The sequence below is a fragment of the Microcebus murinus genome, chromosome X (genome assembly GCF_040939455.1).
Source record: "Microcebus murinus isolate Inina chromosome X, M.murinus_Inina_mat1.0, whole genome shotgun sequence".
Classification (NCBI taxonomy): Eukaryota; Metazoa; Chordata; class Mammalia; order Primates; family Cheirogaleidae; genus Microcebus; species Microcebus murinus.
Window position 1 is genome coordinate 67,833,738 of NC_134136.1, and position 16,959 is coordinate 67,850,696.

Below are 16,959 nucleotides of genomic sequence, written 5' to 3' on the forward strand. Positions count from 1 at the left end.
CCCTCCTAAATTCACAGTGTCACATAGGAACACACACACAAATTCATCCCACAACATGCAGACTTGCACTAAAACACCCAGATTCACACAAGGTAAAGCCAGGCTCACAATGCAAAAACCCACTGCACCGTGCCCACACTAGCACAAGGCAAAGACTAGCCTCAGCTCACTCAGGCTCAACCCATATAATATAAAACTTGGTCCATGATACCTAGACTCTCTCTGTGGTTAAAAACTCATACTCACAACGGAGACTGCCTGGCTTATAATCTCGAGTACATCACTTACTAATTGTGTGACTGTAGAAAGGTTTCTTGACCTCTCTGTGTCTTAATTTTCTAAGCTATTAATTATAAATGATAATGGTATCCACTTTGTATGGCTGCTAAGAGGAATAAATGAGTTAATGCCTATAAAGTGTTTAGAACAGTGCTTGGTAAAGAATGATTGTTATGATGTTAGCTGATCATGTTGTTGCTGTCATTGTTGTTGTTACTACACATGGAACTGGACCATAATGGTAAGAGTCAATCTAAAACAACTAGAATCAACCCACAACACAGAGAGTATCTCCCATAAAGCACAGAATCACAACTCATACTTTCACCACTCTTTCTGTGCAGTATTCACGTTGACTGCATCTAGCCCACAACACCTAGAATCATCTATCAAAGTCTCTGCATAACACCTAGACTCATCACACAACACCTAGACACACTACAGTGCACAAACATACCCATGAAACAGAAATTCATTCTTGCAAAGAATCATCCCAGTTCAACCAGACGCACCCTTTCGTACACATACATGCTCCACAATACACACTCACCTCAGAACATCACATCAGCCCCACAATGCAAAGAACTCACTTTAAAGTCTCTAGAAACAGTCCACAACACATATACTTCTCCAATGCACAGAATTATGACATATCACATAAACTTGGCTACAATGAACTGACTAGCCTCACAGCATAAGAAACTAGAGCATGCCGCACAAAACACAGATTCTCCTTACAATATACATATTGGTCCAGAAAAACACTGTCCTGTCTATATAACACCAAAACTTGCCTCATGGAAGACAAACATGTTGGACAACACATGTTAAAATATGTCACAATATCCGCATATGCCTCATAATACAGAGACTTGTTCCACCACACCCAGACACACCCCATATCTCCCAAACTTGACTTACAACCACCAGACTTGCCCCATAACACATGGCAAAAACCCATAATCCAGTGGTCCTCAAACTTTTGTTCACCAGGGACCCGTTTCATGGAAGACAATTTTTCCATGAATCAGGCGGCAAGAGGGATGGTTTGAAGATGATTCAAGTACATTACATTTATTGTGCAGTCAAAGCTCTCTGCTAATAATAATCTGTATTTGCAGCTGATCCCCAGCACTAGCATCACCGCCTCAGCTCCACCTCAGATCATCAGGCATTCGGTTCTTACAAGGAGCGCAAACCTAGATCCCTCACATGCACAATTTACAGTAGGGTTCGCGCTCCTATGAAAATTTAATGTCCCTGCTGATCTTATAGGAGGTGGAGCTTATGATGTGATGTGAGGGATGGGGAGTAGCTGTAAATACAGATGAACTTTCACTCACTCACCTACTATGCAACCTGGTTCCTAACAGGCCACAGACTGGTACTAGTCTGTGGCCCAGGGGTTGGGGACCACAGCTATAATCAACAGTCTCTCCCTACCACACATAGTCTGACCACACAAAATAACCTCTTCCTGCCACAGTTTCCCTCACAGCAGCATATCCCCCAAAAGATGGTCTACACATAGGAAAACTCAACACGCAGACTACTGCACAAGACCAAGACTTGCTTTGGAACACCCAGATCCATTCCACATTATACAGAATCACATCCAAAATACCAGACTAGTCCACTAAACCGTGGACAGCCTCCACAATTCTTCGATAAAATCCACAACACACATAGATGCCTCACAACACATGGAAATACACAGACTCTATGCTTAACACACAGATCGGCTCCATAAAACACTTTTTACCTCTATAAAACCTATCCTAGCATCAGAAGAAATTCTGGAAAATAAACACAGAATCAATAAGGCACAGATATATCCCATTTCAACCAGCCTTGCCTTATAACACTCACACTCATCTGAAACAGAGATTCATCCCACCACATGCAGAATGGGCTACCAGCACCCAGACTAGCTCCAGAACACCCTAGACAGGACCCACGATATGCAGACATAACCCCACATATACAACTTATTCCCATATTATGACTACTGACCCCACAAAACACTTTCTTCCTCCACAATACCAACACTTGCCTACCAGCATATAGAAATACCAGACAATATGTGGACACTTCTTACAATTACAGATTTGCTTCACAATACTAAGACATGCAGCAACATACCCGGACTTATCCCAAGACACACAAAATGACCTCATGACAACTGAACTCCTACCATGACCCCCAGGCCTTCCCCAAAATACATGCACATGCCTCATGATACACATAGTCTGCAGATAACAGACTGGCCCTAAAAAATAAGTTGTTAATTCCACAGCACCAAGACTTAGCTAAGAGCACACAGAAATGCTGAGCAAACCACACATAAAACCCCACAATACATAGACATGCCCTGCACCACCCACAGTCACTCCATGACACCCAGTCTCATTGTAAAACACTGATCCAGAGACTCACCATAAGACATTTAGACTAGCATGTGAGATCCAGATTTACCCCTACCAGACCTCAATTGCCCCATGTCACCCAGACTTATATTGCAATAGTCAGACTTGACCTGTAGCAACCTGATTTGTCCCATAACAACCAGACCAGACTATCCACACAGCACATATAGACAGGTCCCCCAAAATCTTTGCTTGTCTCCACAACATAGACTTTCCTCATAGCACACAGAAATGCTGAAAAACACAGAGACAAGACCTGCAATGCCAAGACATACCCCATAAGACCAGATTTGCCACACAACACCCGTAAAGGCCCCACAAAACTCCAAATTGCACCACAACATAGACTGACTCCGCAGTTACTTACTTCAACAACATTAAGACATGCACATGAACACACAGAAATGTTGAGTAGCACACAGAAAAAACACATAAAGCACAGATATGCCCCACCACACTTAGACTCATCTCATAATACTCAGGTTCACCTGTGACTGCCAGATTCACCTCTAAACACCTAGACATACTCCATAGCACCCTGACTTGCTGCACAAAGCCAGAAACATCGAATATCATTCAAACACCTCCCAACAGGCTAGACTTCCCTGGCAACCCACACTTGCCCCACAACACATAGGAATGGCCCACAACCAAAAGACTTCTTACAACTTACAGACTATCCAGATACAAAAAAGATCTTTGCATTAAAACTTGCCTCATAGCACATAGAAACAGTGGACAAAACACAAAATCCCCATAGTGCATGAGTATGCCTTGTAACACCCCTACTGAGCCTCATAAGACCCAGGCTAACCCAGTATCACAGAGCAAATACCCACAATAAACATACATGCCCTGAAATACACAAATTCATCCCACAACGTAGACTGTCCCTGTAAACACTTTTTGCCTCTACAACAAAAAGACTAGCTTCACAGAATAGAAAAATGCTGGACAGAACATACACAATAAAATAAACCTCAGAGACTTAGCATTCATTACTCATATTTGTTACATCATAACAGGACTCATCCCATGACACACATATCTACCCAGCAATGCCAGACTTTTAGCTTCATAAAATAGCTTCTTGCTTCTACAATGTCAAAACTTGTCTTATAGCACAAGTCTGAGGTGGTGGAGAACACTCAGACAAAACTCTTAACATACTAAATATCACTCAGGTTCACTTCACAGTATGAAACCTAAGCCCATGAAACCCATACTAGCCCCACAATACCAGACACACCTCATATCACCCAGTCTAGCTTTACAACAGCCACACATGCCTGAGTAATGCAAATCAGCCCCACAACTTCTGAAAATACCCCATGTACAACAAACTGTCCCGTAACACAGAAACTTGCCAGGCAAAACAACTTCTTGATACCATGACATGTCTCACAGCACACAGAGAGGATTTAAAACAAACAGAAAACTCTTGCAATGTGCAGATATATACCAGTACTCGCTGGTATATATAACAGAGCCTCACATAGCAAGATCCATACGGTCTCACCATATATAGACACGTCCCACAACACAAAGATGTACACTCAATGATGGAGACTCTCTCCATAACATGCATATTGATCCAACAAAGTATTTTTGGACCTCCACAACAGCCAAATTTGACTCAGAGCATACATAAATGCTGAACCATATGAACAAAACCTATACTGCTCAGATATGCTCCACTGTTTGAAGGCTTGTTGCAAAATACCTAGACTTACCCCATGATATACAGACTTGGCCCATGAACCCACGCTCACCTTGAATTACAGAGACTGACCTAGCAACACTCAGATGTGGCCCATAACTCAAGGCTATGCTCTGCAAAACAGTTCCTCACCTTCATAACACCAAGGCTTGCCTCAAGAACACAGAAAGGATGGACATTAGAGACAAATTATACAACACAGAGACATGCCCTGTGACACTCAGATTTGCAGCACAACACCCAGACTCACGCTATGATGCTCAGATTTATTCAATAACATTGATTACTCCACAACATACAGACATGACCTAAAACACACAAACATCACCTACAACTCACAGACACACCCAACAACATGGGCATGCCACACAATTCACAAACTTTATCTACATTGCCAACAGTTGTCTCACAATGCAAAGAAATTCCGGATAACACAGTTAAATTAAAAAAATACACAGATGCACCCTGCAGCACCGAGACTTCCCTCACATCTAGACTTGCCTTATGGCACCCGGACTTACCCTGTATCATACACATTTAGCCTGTAACACTCAGCCTGGCCCCATACGTGCCCATGCCCCACAACATATGCACATGCCCCCCAACACATGGACATGCCCACAATACACAGACATGCTACACAACAGAATACTCCCCTCAGAGCTCGTGGAATTCCATCACAATGCACAACTTTACCTCACAATGCAAAAATTTACAAAATGCTAAGATTTGCATCACAATACACCCAATATTACCATAACACTTAGATTTTCCTCAAAAGTCAGTCTTGTATGACAGATATGCTTTACAACACCTATAGTGAACCTACAATGAAAAAGCCTGCCCTACAATGTCCATACTTACTCCCTAATACCAGGACATGCCCTATAACCCACAGGCAAGTTCCACAATGCAAAAATCTCCCTATAATGCACAGCTTCACTCTACAGCATGCAGTTACTCTCCTATGAGAAGAGATTGCAAACATTCAGCCTCACCCACAAATTCAGTCTTGCCACACAACACTAACATGTCTCACAATGCACAAACTAGCTTCATAATACCCAAATACAACTTACAATGGATGGATGTACTCTGTGACAGAAAGGTTTCCCCACAAACACAAAATTGTGTTCTGATGCACAGATTTACCCCCAAAATGCACAAAATCACTCACAATGCAAATACCTCACAAAAAACACATGCCACCTCAACACTCAGAATTGCCCCAGGACTCATATACTTGCTCGACAGGATCAAACCCTTCCCCATATTGTACAGATATGCTCCTTACCAGACATGCCTTTTACAACACAGCCTCAGCCCACAAGGCATCCTTGACCCAATAACCAACATATCCATATGTAGGCACATAGCAATATATAGTCATAAATTTACACACCAGACTTGCTCAGACACAGAGAAACATGCAGAGACACATACATACAGACCTAGGCACCCAGAGGATGTGTTTTACTTTAATATGCAAAGGACAGGTGTACACACAAAAACACATACAAAAACATAAATATACTCTTAGAGGCTCATGAGGCACAGACATAGTCTCAGATACTCCTTGATGCTTATGTGGAAATGTAGACAAGCACATATGTACCCACATAGGCACATATGTATTTGCATGTATGCATATGTACCTATAGACGTATACATAGAGTCCTCCATGTATAGACATCTATGTATGTGTTTTTATCTATAAATAGAGACACAGAGACATTTATACAAACACTGAGACATAGAGATTCATTCATAGGTAGATACAGCTTAAACTAATGTAGTTTAAACAGGTACATACTGCCATATGCTCACAGAGTCACATGAATATTCACATAGAGGCATAGAAGTTATTAAAATACACATGCATAAACATGCTCATCCCCACATATACAACATAAGAACTCATAGTTTCCAGAAGTACATGTAGATATGCACACACGTGCATGTATGAAAATGTACACAATAGTATACATGCATGTGTGTACATATGAAGATGCACAAGCATGCAGGTGTGCATACATAAATGCATTTGTTCATGGAGACATATGGATGCACACACAGATGAAACAGATAGACTCTATATGCATATACACACATAGTGGTATATACATTTATAGAGATATGTGTTTATATACATATATATACAGTATATATATTTATAAACACTATGCATGTATATATAGAGAGATGCATTTAGAAGAGATGTATACATATACAGATACACATCCACAGAAGCATACACCTACAAATATAAACCTATAGACACAGACCCAAAGGCCCACAGAAAGATATGTATGGGAAAATACATTTATACTCTAACACTGACTCATTCAGATACACAAGAGGAGCATGAAAAGTCACATGCATGTTCAGAAACACAGGTACATTTACAGAGACGCAGACATGTGCACAGAGAGAGTTACAGACACCCACACCTATATAGACTCACACAGAAATGGACACAGAAGCTTGTGCAGATGCATGCAGAAACATATATGCTGATTTATAAGCATGCATATATACCATGTGGATGTACACATACACATGGAGATCCAGAAACATATACCTGTACAAACATAGGTGCACAGATACTTATAGAAGCATGTGTATCTATTGACCTGTGAACACAGACATAGAAATGTGTGTACCCACACTGTAAGAGTCCAGCATACCTTCCTAGACACATCTTTGGGCAGACACTTGTGTGTATAGTCATATATGTACATGCAAACATAGATAGGCATACATACCACAGAGGTGTGCAAAAAGAAACCCAGGGACAAAGGCATACATGTACCACAGGCATGCACAATTCCCCTGCATACTGAGTCCTAACATGTACACAGCAACATACACATCTGCACATGGATGCCCAGATGCACTCATCCAGAAATTCACCCAAAGACATTCATTTGCATGCAGATAGATTTATGCCAATGTACACACACACATATCCCATAGGCATGCAGATCGTTATATAGACATATGCATGCAAACACAGGTGGATGAACACATAGATAAACACTGAGGGTACACATGTGGGTATAGAAGCTCCCGGACACAGATGCTGTCTTATATGCCTGGACTCATGCAGAGATAAATACAGGTGAATGCAGGTACAATCCCACAGACTTTCGTATATACACATAAACATGGCTAGTGACTCCAAGGAAGACAAGATTTCACCCACTTTTAGGGTGACACACTCAAAACTCCCCATGGAACATTAAAAGGAGCTCTATAACTGCACTTGCATATACAAATACATAAATGCACATGCAGATGCACACTCAGATGTCATGTCTACTCATACAGAAGTACCCAATCAGATCACTTACTAAGCATATAAAAGCAAGAGACATATACATATATCTATATACAGTACATACATAAACACTCTAAAAGTTGCAATATGCACATACAGACATCCATAGGCACGCAAATGCACAGATGCACAGATATGCACCCCCACATGTCAACATATACAAGACATTGGCACACATACACCCACCCACAATGATCTACAGGCATGCTCCTATACTCATAATGACACATAAGTTCTAAATGCACATGGAACACAGGAATGCACACACACATACACATGTGCCAACATAGATATATAGATGCACTCACGGCCTTAATCCTGCCACAAACAAAAACACAGACTCATGCACAGACGTTGAGACACATGGAGATTTGTACATATGAAAACACAGACATATAACCACAAATAAACACTTTTTCAAAAGAGGCTGTGACTTTTAATGTGGCCTTGTCTTAGCCTCTTCAAGAGGGAATGAAGGTTATCAAGCCTGCTATGCTGACTATACTGTATAAAAGTAAATGTGGAAATTACCAGAAAGATCCCTAAAAGGTCTTTAGTGCACATGTGGGTGTGCACACATATTCACACACACACGCACATGCACTTCCACTTGCACAGTATCAGAGACATATAATCACACAGAAGCACAGAAATATAAACACGTGTATAACCAAATATAGAATGATACCTAGGCACACACACACATACACACACTGAAACATCACACAGTAGTACTTAAGTGCATAGCTATTAAAGTTAAAAACAAAACATAACAACACCTGCATTTTCATCCCAGCTTCATTACTTACTAGTTCAATGATTTGGGGCCATTTTCTTGCTTTCTCAACTGTAACATAGAGGTAACATTAGCACCTATATTTAAGAGTTTTTTTGACAATTCAGTGAAATGAAGGGATCAACTTAGTGCTTAGAAAGTCATAGATGCTGCTAGTGCTGTTAGTTTTTGGTTTTGCTACAAAGTTCTTAGCTAGGTAGGGTTTGGTGTTGTGGTCAAACAGCATGTTTATATAATAGAGATGTACTAATTAACATTATTTTAATTGTATTAACAATAATTTATTAACATATTAATAAAAATAGATTATGTTCACAACCAAGTCCATTTCTGAAATTCTCAGAAATGATAAGGGATTATTACTGTCCCTGGCAAATGGAAAAACATGAAACAAATATTATCTGCTTTTGTTGTTTGTTGTTGCTATTACTGTCATTAGTATTCTTTTCTTTTTGCAGGAGGAGCTAGAAGATTGAGAGAGAGCAGAGTGGAAGTGGGGGAAGAGGGCTGCATGTCCAGTGCACATTTGCCACCTAGTGACCAAATTCAGTAAGTACCATATTTGCGGATTGCTCAAAAACAACCCTAAAACTTCGCCCATTGCAAGGTTGTGTAACCTCCCTGGCGAATAAGCACTTATACATCAAGTTATAGCAGTTCTGCTGTATCTAAAAATAAAAATAGTCATAAAATGAAAACAGATTTTTCTTTCTAAATTTCCTCCCTGCCACCCCAAATTTCCCTGTAGGCTTCACTGAGACTGTGTTCTATAGCAGTGGTCTTCACGCTTTCTAATTTGCCACCTAAAACCATTTTGGAAAACAATCTACTCCATCACATATCTTGAAGTTAACATCTGAAATTTCTTATCATAAATTTAAGTATTTGAAGAATTATTATTTCCAGCATATTATAAATAGTTATACTTTTAAATAAATTGATTTCATTACATTTTTAATGCATCCATTCAAATAAAAATACCATAATAATTTGATACTCATCATTGTTGATTTAAAAGAAAAAACAATGAATGAGGTCTTCTTTAAGTCAGGAATTTTACACGATTGTTCTCTCTCCTTGAAATCACTGTTCCATTCAACTTCCTTCACATAATTTATACCAATGTAATATATTTTTATGTTTAAAGGCCCTTTGTTGGTTACCCTACTATACATTTCTGTGAGAAGTATATAGGGATTGAAATAAATTTTCCATGACTCTAAGCCTCTAAGTATTAACATTTTTACCATTAAATTGTTAGTGTACAGTTAATCAGAAGAGCATAAAATACTGTATATTTTGATAAGTAATTAGTAAAAATGAAAAGTAGAATTAGTTGGGAATGCATCTCTCAAGTAAATATGACTTTATTTTTCCCCAAATTAGTTCTTGAATCTGAGGATGATTCTTACTTATTTCTAAGAGACAGAAAGCAGTATAAATTGTGTTCCTGTTTTTCATTATTATAGATAAAAGAACCTGGAAAACTTTGTTCCCATAAAGAAGTAGAAAGGAGTGGAATGAATGTGCAAATCATGGGTCAAAAATCACACAGTGACTCATCATTGAAAATAATTTTTAATGATTGTAAAATTTTTAAGTAAAATTTTAAATTTTTGACAGACAACCTGATTAGGCCTATCTTCAATTCTGGGAAAGCAAAAAAACCCCAAGATTTATTGCTGAGTCATTTATTTTTTAAGTTTCCAGGAATTTTGCTAAAACAGCTTTCCTAACATTTATTGCATGAATATTATATCTGTTATACTTTCATTTTGAGACATTGTTTTAAATCCACTATTATTTACAAAAGGTTGGAAAAATCAAAGTACTTGGATCAATACATCTTTGCCAATACAACAATTTTGATTAAACAGCTTTAATTTATTACATCCTTTAAATATAAAAGCTTGGAGCTACAGATTTGAATTGATGATTTTATAGAAAATATTTATAGCATAATTTAATTGGCAAAGGCGGTGTGCATATAAAAATAATCAGACAAATCAGCATTTACTTTCAAAAAAGTGCCTGACCTCATTTTTCAATCAAGAAAAACTGGCAATATGCATTTTGAGGAGCATTATTAAAGCCATGGAGCAATCAGTAATGGAACACCTCATGTTAAATAGATAACTAACAAAGTAAATATAAGTTAACATAAAAATGAGATTCTTTTTATCAACTTCAAAATAAATTAAGAAATTAAGTAATAATTTTGCTTCTCATATATAATTTAAAATTAAACAATGTAATATGCAACTAACATATAAGTCATACGTGAACCAAGGAATCTGATGGCAGGCAGAATTTCCCTTGGTAAATATATACGCATAAGTTTTTAGAACATCGGCACCGGTTTCCAGAAATAATTAACTAAAGATAACATATAAAATATTTTTAAATCCAAGAATTTTATTAGAAAACAGAAGAAAACTTTTTGACTATATTTTATGAAAGAGAGAAAAGTATATATTACTAAAAACTAGTTGGTCTGGCAACTCGCTTATTTTATTTTTGATAATAGGAGGTAGAAAATATAAAAATTATTTATAAAATGAAATGAGGATTGAGTTTAATTGGAAAAGATATTTCAAGATACAATCTGAGAATACATGTTCTAACAAGTTCAATTGAATGATGTACATTATCTGAAAGGAATCGCATACAATTTCTATGTATAAGTTTTACCAGTGTAAACATTTTTTAATAATGGAGAACAGTCCAGTTATATTTAAAAGAACTAGCATCAGCAACATATACCACTATTAGTTAGGCGGTGCTTTCATTTCCAATTGATGACACATTTCAGTGACTAGTATTGAAAATAGCTAGAAAATAATTTTAAGCATATGGGGAAAAAGAGTTGTTCTTAGGCGAGAATACACATGAAAGTTGAGAATCTGAAAGTGAATCTGAATCTGAAGAGAATCTGAATCTGAATCTCATACTATCTCTATTCATATACATTTTGAATAGAATTTGTGTAACAATAGCCTAGTTTGAAGACCACTGTTCTAGACAGTTGTCACCAGGGTTGTTCCAGAGCAATATATTGTTGGCATTGCTGGAATAACCAATTTGCTGTCACCTTCACAAAGGTGCAGTGGAAGTAGCTGCCTCCTTTAAATTTCTGCCAAATGCTTATATGATTGATCATGTTTGAGTAAAATGTTCTGGAAGTGATTATTTTGCTTTGTTGATAAATACATATATTGGCTAGACCTGTGTTGTCCAGTATGGTAGCCACAATCATATGTAGCTATTTAGTATCTGAAATGTGGTTAGCATGATCTGAGATATGGTGTAAATATAAAATACACACTGGATTTGAAAGACAGAGCAAACATAAATAAAGTATTTGACTAATATTTTTATATTGATTACATGTTAAAATGATATTTGGGGTCTATTGAGTCAAATATTACATATCATTAAAATTAATTTCACCTGATTTTTAAACTTTTTAAAATGTTGCAACATGAAAATTTAAAATTACTAATTTATGTGGCCCACATTATATGTATTATATGATAACACTGGTCTAAAGCTTGTATTGGAAATCTCTAACTTTCTCTAAAACCACAACTACGGAAAAAATTGATTGTTTACTTATCTGGTCCAGTATATTGCTATTCTGATGTAACTAATACTACCTTTTACTAGTTTTTGATTTTCCATGTTGGGGAAATTTCTAATAGTAATCAGGAAAAAATTTTACTATTCAGCTCTAAGAAACAATGGTGATATAGCACATCTTATATTTTCCTGGTTAGAGCTGGAACCCATACTACTAAGTGAAGTATCCCAAGAATGGAAAAACAAGCACCACATATATTCACCAGCAAACTGGTATTAACTGAGTAGCACCTAAGTGGACACATAGGTACTACAGTAATAGGGTATTGGGGAGGGGGGAGGGGGGAGGGGGGCGGGTATATACATACATAATGAGTGACATGTGCACCATCTGAGGGATGGTCATGCTGGAAACTCAGACTTGTTGGGAGAGGGGGGGAAAGGGCATTTATTAAAACCTTAAAATCTGTACCCCCATAATATGCCGAAATAAAAAAAAAACCACCAATATTCCATTAAGGATATTTGAAAAATAGTCTCATGAGTACCTAGAAATTTTCCCAGTGTGAAGTTTGGAAGGCTTCTCAGTGATTTCATGTGAAGCTTTTCAAACTCTTCAAAATTTCCTGTGAGATATAACATTTGATTGAAGACATGAAGTATTTCATCACATCTGAAATATTTTTGTGTAATTATTTTTTATATAACACTAAGAAAAAATACACTTCCACATTAACTATGATGTTCTGCTATCATATTCATAGAATTTTAATTTTGTGTTTACTGAATGAGCTCTTTTAGACTAACTAGACATATATTTCTATCATATATTATGATAGAACAACAGCTGTGACCAAGTTCAAACATACGCAAACAATGCCACTTCCATTTGCCTGCCTTTTGGCCCACAGTGACTGTAAAATTCCATTAATCATAAGGTGCATTCTGAATTCAGAGATGTCAAAATGTGAAAAAAAATACATCTTAGAACCGATTAAATATGGTAAGTCATTTGTCAAGAAAAAAGGATCATGAAGGGTAAAAAGCCAAACTCCAAGTCATCATCCTAGTGAAAACACCTTTTCTGTGTAGTCTTGTTTTAACAAAATTAAAATGTGGCTCTCATTTAAAATTTTATCATAGTCCTCTTAAATGGTATTACGCTGTGAGTTTCGTTATAATTGGTATTTGATGGATTTCCTAACATTCTGTTCTTTGTTTCTTGGCTTGGAAGTGAGAAGGCTAAGGAAGACAGGGCGGGGGACAGACTGGATTTCTCCTGATCAAAAATGTCTAGTACCTGTGTTGTGAGAACCACTTAGCATAGACTTGTGTGAGGTGGTGCTTTCAATGGCTCTGTTCCTCATAAGTGGCTGACAGAGAAATCCTTTCTCCTTGTCATTGTTTAGTTTAATCTAAACATAATCAATGCATCCTTTTTTGATTGAAGGTCCTAAGAGGGGAAGGAATGCTATTGAGCTGCTTTCCTAAGTTTTGTTTTATATTGTATTAAAGAGGATCAGCAAGATGCATCAAATTTCCCCAGGAAATACATTACCTCAAGAGTCAATGAAATAAAAACCAGTTTTTTCATCAACGGATTATGGCACATCTCTGATTCTAATGATACTCTTCATGATATAAGAGATTTATAAGAGGTAACAAAGTGAAACTTTTTATAAAATGAGAAGAATAAGAGAATCAATGACATGTTTCCTTCCTGTCCCTACAGTAGTAAAACCTTGTACTAAGACTTAGGTATGTCTTGAAAGTTCATAAGTAGCCAATTCATGGGCTTGTGACCTGTGCTTTGGCACAGGGACCTTTGCTTAGAAGGGCTCATGCTTGGCTTAATGTTCTGCTGTCACTGTCTTGAAATTCTTAATAATTTTTGGAAAAGGGGCCCCATATTTTCATTTTACACCAGGGCCCACAAATTATTTAGCTGACTCTGTTCAAAAGGAAATACTTGCCGGTTAATAATTAAAGTTGCAAAATTAAATTAGAAGCATTGTTTCTCTAATGTTGCACACTGAATTATTGCTATTAACACTTATAACATAGTATTCATAAGCTACTACTGGTACTAAGAATAGTTGTAGAAATAGTAATAGGAGTAGTAGTATTACTCAACAGTACCTTATATTGACTCCCCATTTATTCATGATATGACCTGGAGTATCATCTGTGTCTCTATTTTCTCATCTGTAAAATGTCAGTGGCATCACACTTGCCCCAGATAAGGCAATTGTTAGAACCAAATAGAAATTCCCATGGAAGTACTTTGTGATATGCAAAGGGTGAGACAGTAAAAGGTGAAACAGTTGTAAAAGATTATTTACTCCTCTTCCACAAAGCTTGGAGTGTGGGTGGCAACCACCTGTCTGGGGCCCTAGGGGCCTGAGATAAACTCAATACTGAGGCTTCTCTGGCCCATGACTACAGAGCAAGTATTCCAGGCAATCCTAGAGCCAGAAAATCAGTGCCTTTGGAATCTTAAGAGCCCAACCAAGGCATCTTACTGCTGTCAAAAGGGCTGGGTCCAGGCACCTGGATGGAAATTGCAGAAATGCAGATAGGATTAGGGGTTCAGTTGGAAGAAAAAAGAGGAAGTGCAGTCTGGAAAGTTCCTCTGAACCCTTGGGGCATGGTAACAAGTGCTTCATCTTGGGCACCAGGACTGAGAAAAGAACACCCAAGGGTGCCAGCCAGGTGGCCAGCCAAACTGACACAGACATTTTCTTGTTGCCCAGAACAGAACTGTATTCAGAGTTGCCATTATCTGAGTAAAGAAAGGAAACTTTTGTCTCCATTGTGTGAAGGAACTCATTTTTCCGGATGTAAAGGGGTAAAGCTCACAATGGAAACCTTGAGGAATTCAAGAAACACCAGATGACTCTAAAGTATGCAAGAATGCCTACAGATGACTGACTTCTGTAGTACATCCTGAGGGTCTTATTTAAACAACTGCAGGAGTTTGCTATGAAACGCAATGAAGAGAGATGAAAATAGCTCTTCAGATGAAGTCACAGGAAATACCCTTTAAAAGATGATTTACAAGTCATCTTGGCAATGTTTTTTTCTTACTGATGGGAGATCATGATTGGCAGTTTGCTTTATTTCACATTATCCCTTCTAGATTGCTGGCAAAATGGTCAGTGTGTTTCTCTCTGTCTCCCAGCCCTGATCAGTCCCAGGGAATCAACTTAATTTAACCTCACTATGTCTTTGTAGGGATCTTCTGACATATTTTAATAATAAATAAATTGAATATATTGGTTGCATCTTACGTAAAGAAAGCTTTTCTAGGGGCACTTTGCTTTATAAAAGGTTATTAGAAAATTTTTATGTAAATTGGATTATGATTAAAATTATTTAGTGGAGCTTATTAAAAGGCTCTGTGCTGAATCTTTTGAAAAGACACCAATTAATTACATCTTGTCTATTTTTAATATGTGGGGCTTTCAGCTTGATTAGTGTTTGGTGTGCTTGTGGGATTTCTGTGTGAGGGGAAGGTCAAAATCTTAAAGTAAGTGACTTTTCTATTGGCAAAGTAAGGATAATTAATTCATAGTCACTTAAGATTTATTTGCTCTTAGATTTGTACATTGAATCCAGCTATTCAAAGGCAGGATAGAAACACCTTTCTTCTTCCTGTATCCCACCTGGCAGGTCCAAGTAGACAACTTTTTAACTTTTCCTTTTCTGTACTATACCCTGCCCTGTTGAAATGTGTCCTCATTTGCAAGTGAAGAAAAAAAATGAACCATTTAAATTCCCCAAAGATGGAGTGTGCATTCAGGCAGTGATTCTATATCCTGATATTTGTTCATATGCATATAAGCAGAAAATTCCTCCATGACAACAAGTTATCCCTGTAAAATCCTTATGTGGAAAGCAATTAGTGTTACCTTGAGCTGACAAAACACTCAGTGAATAGCAGAAAGGAAATTTCTTAGTCCTTACAATAGAAGGTGATACATGAGAAACAGATAGATAGATAGATATTTGTATCTGGTAAGATACCAAGTTTGTTTGTAGATCATTTTGACTAGATGAACACAAGAAAGGGATACACAAATAAAAAGAGGGAGACATTATAGGCAGTTTTGACAAACTCTGACACTTGAACTCAGGGCTAAGGATGAAAACTACAGTCTTATAAGCTTCTACAGCAAGAGCTTTTCCCCCGTTTATTCTGCTTTAATTGCACAGTGGTGAGAAAATTCCTCTTTACTCCAAATAGTAATGCATTTTGTTTGTCCAACTTGGTATTACCCAATATGAGCTGAGTGTGAATTTTTATTTAAAAAAGTGAAAGACAGCCTTCCCAACTAACGATACATTTACAAGGTGTTCAAATATTTGCACAAAGAAAGCAAGCAAGAAAATCTTTATTATGGGACTTGCACAGAGCTCAGTTAATCTGGCAGTATTCACATACCATATTGACCATATTGTGAAGATAAAAGCAAATGATCATTCCTGGCAGTTGAACCAATAAGCACAGTGAAGGATTGTTGATGTTAGGGACAGAGCAACCTTTTCTCACAAGAAACTCTGGGGGCTTTCACTCCACATCCTCCTCTTGACCTTGAACTTGGTAGGATTTTGAGGTGTTCCTATTGACTGTGCAGACCTGGAAATTTCAGAGATTGCTGAAATTGTTCTTGTGTATGGCAGAAAGGAGTACAGGGATGTAGTGTTTTAGGAGTGAGCATTCATGAGAAGGATGTTTGTTTCCTTGCTAAGATGATACAATGTATTTGGCTGCATATGTCTGTTGGGAAATGATGAGGAGGAGTTTACTGTGTTGTGT

General features: G+C 37.6%; 1 long non-coding RNA gene across 1 annotated transcript in view; it reads left to right on the top strand.

The window, feature by feature from the left end:
* LOC105863098 (uncharacterized) overlaps positions 1-16,959 on the top strand; it is a 44,262-nt gene that overhangs the window by 7,075 nt on the left and 20,228 nt on the right. The window contains exon 4 of the long non-coding RNA XR_012916024.1: positions 9,020-9,110. This is a non-coding gene — a long non-coding RNA (uncharacterized LOC105863098). The remainder of the gene's footprint in view (positions 1-9,019; positions 9,111-16,959) is intronic.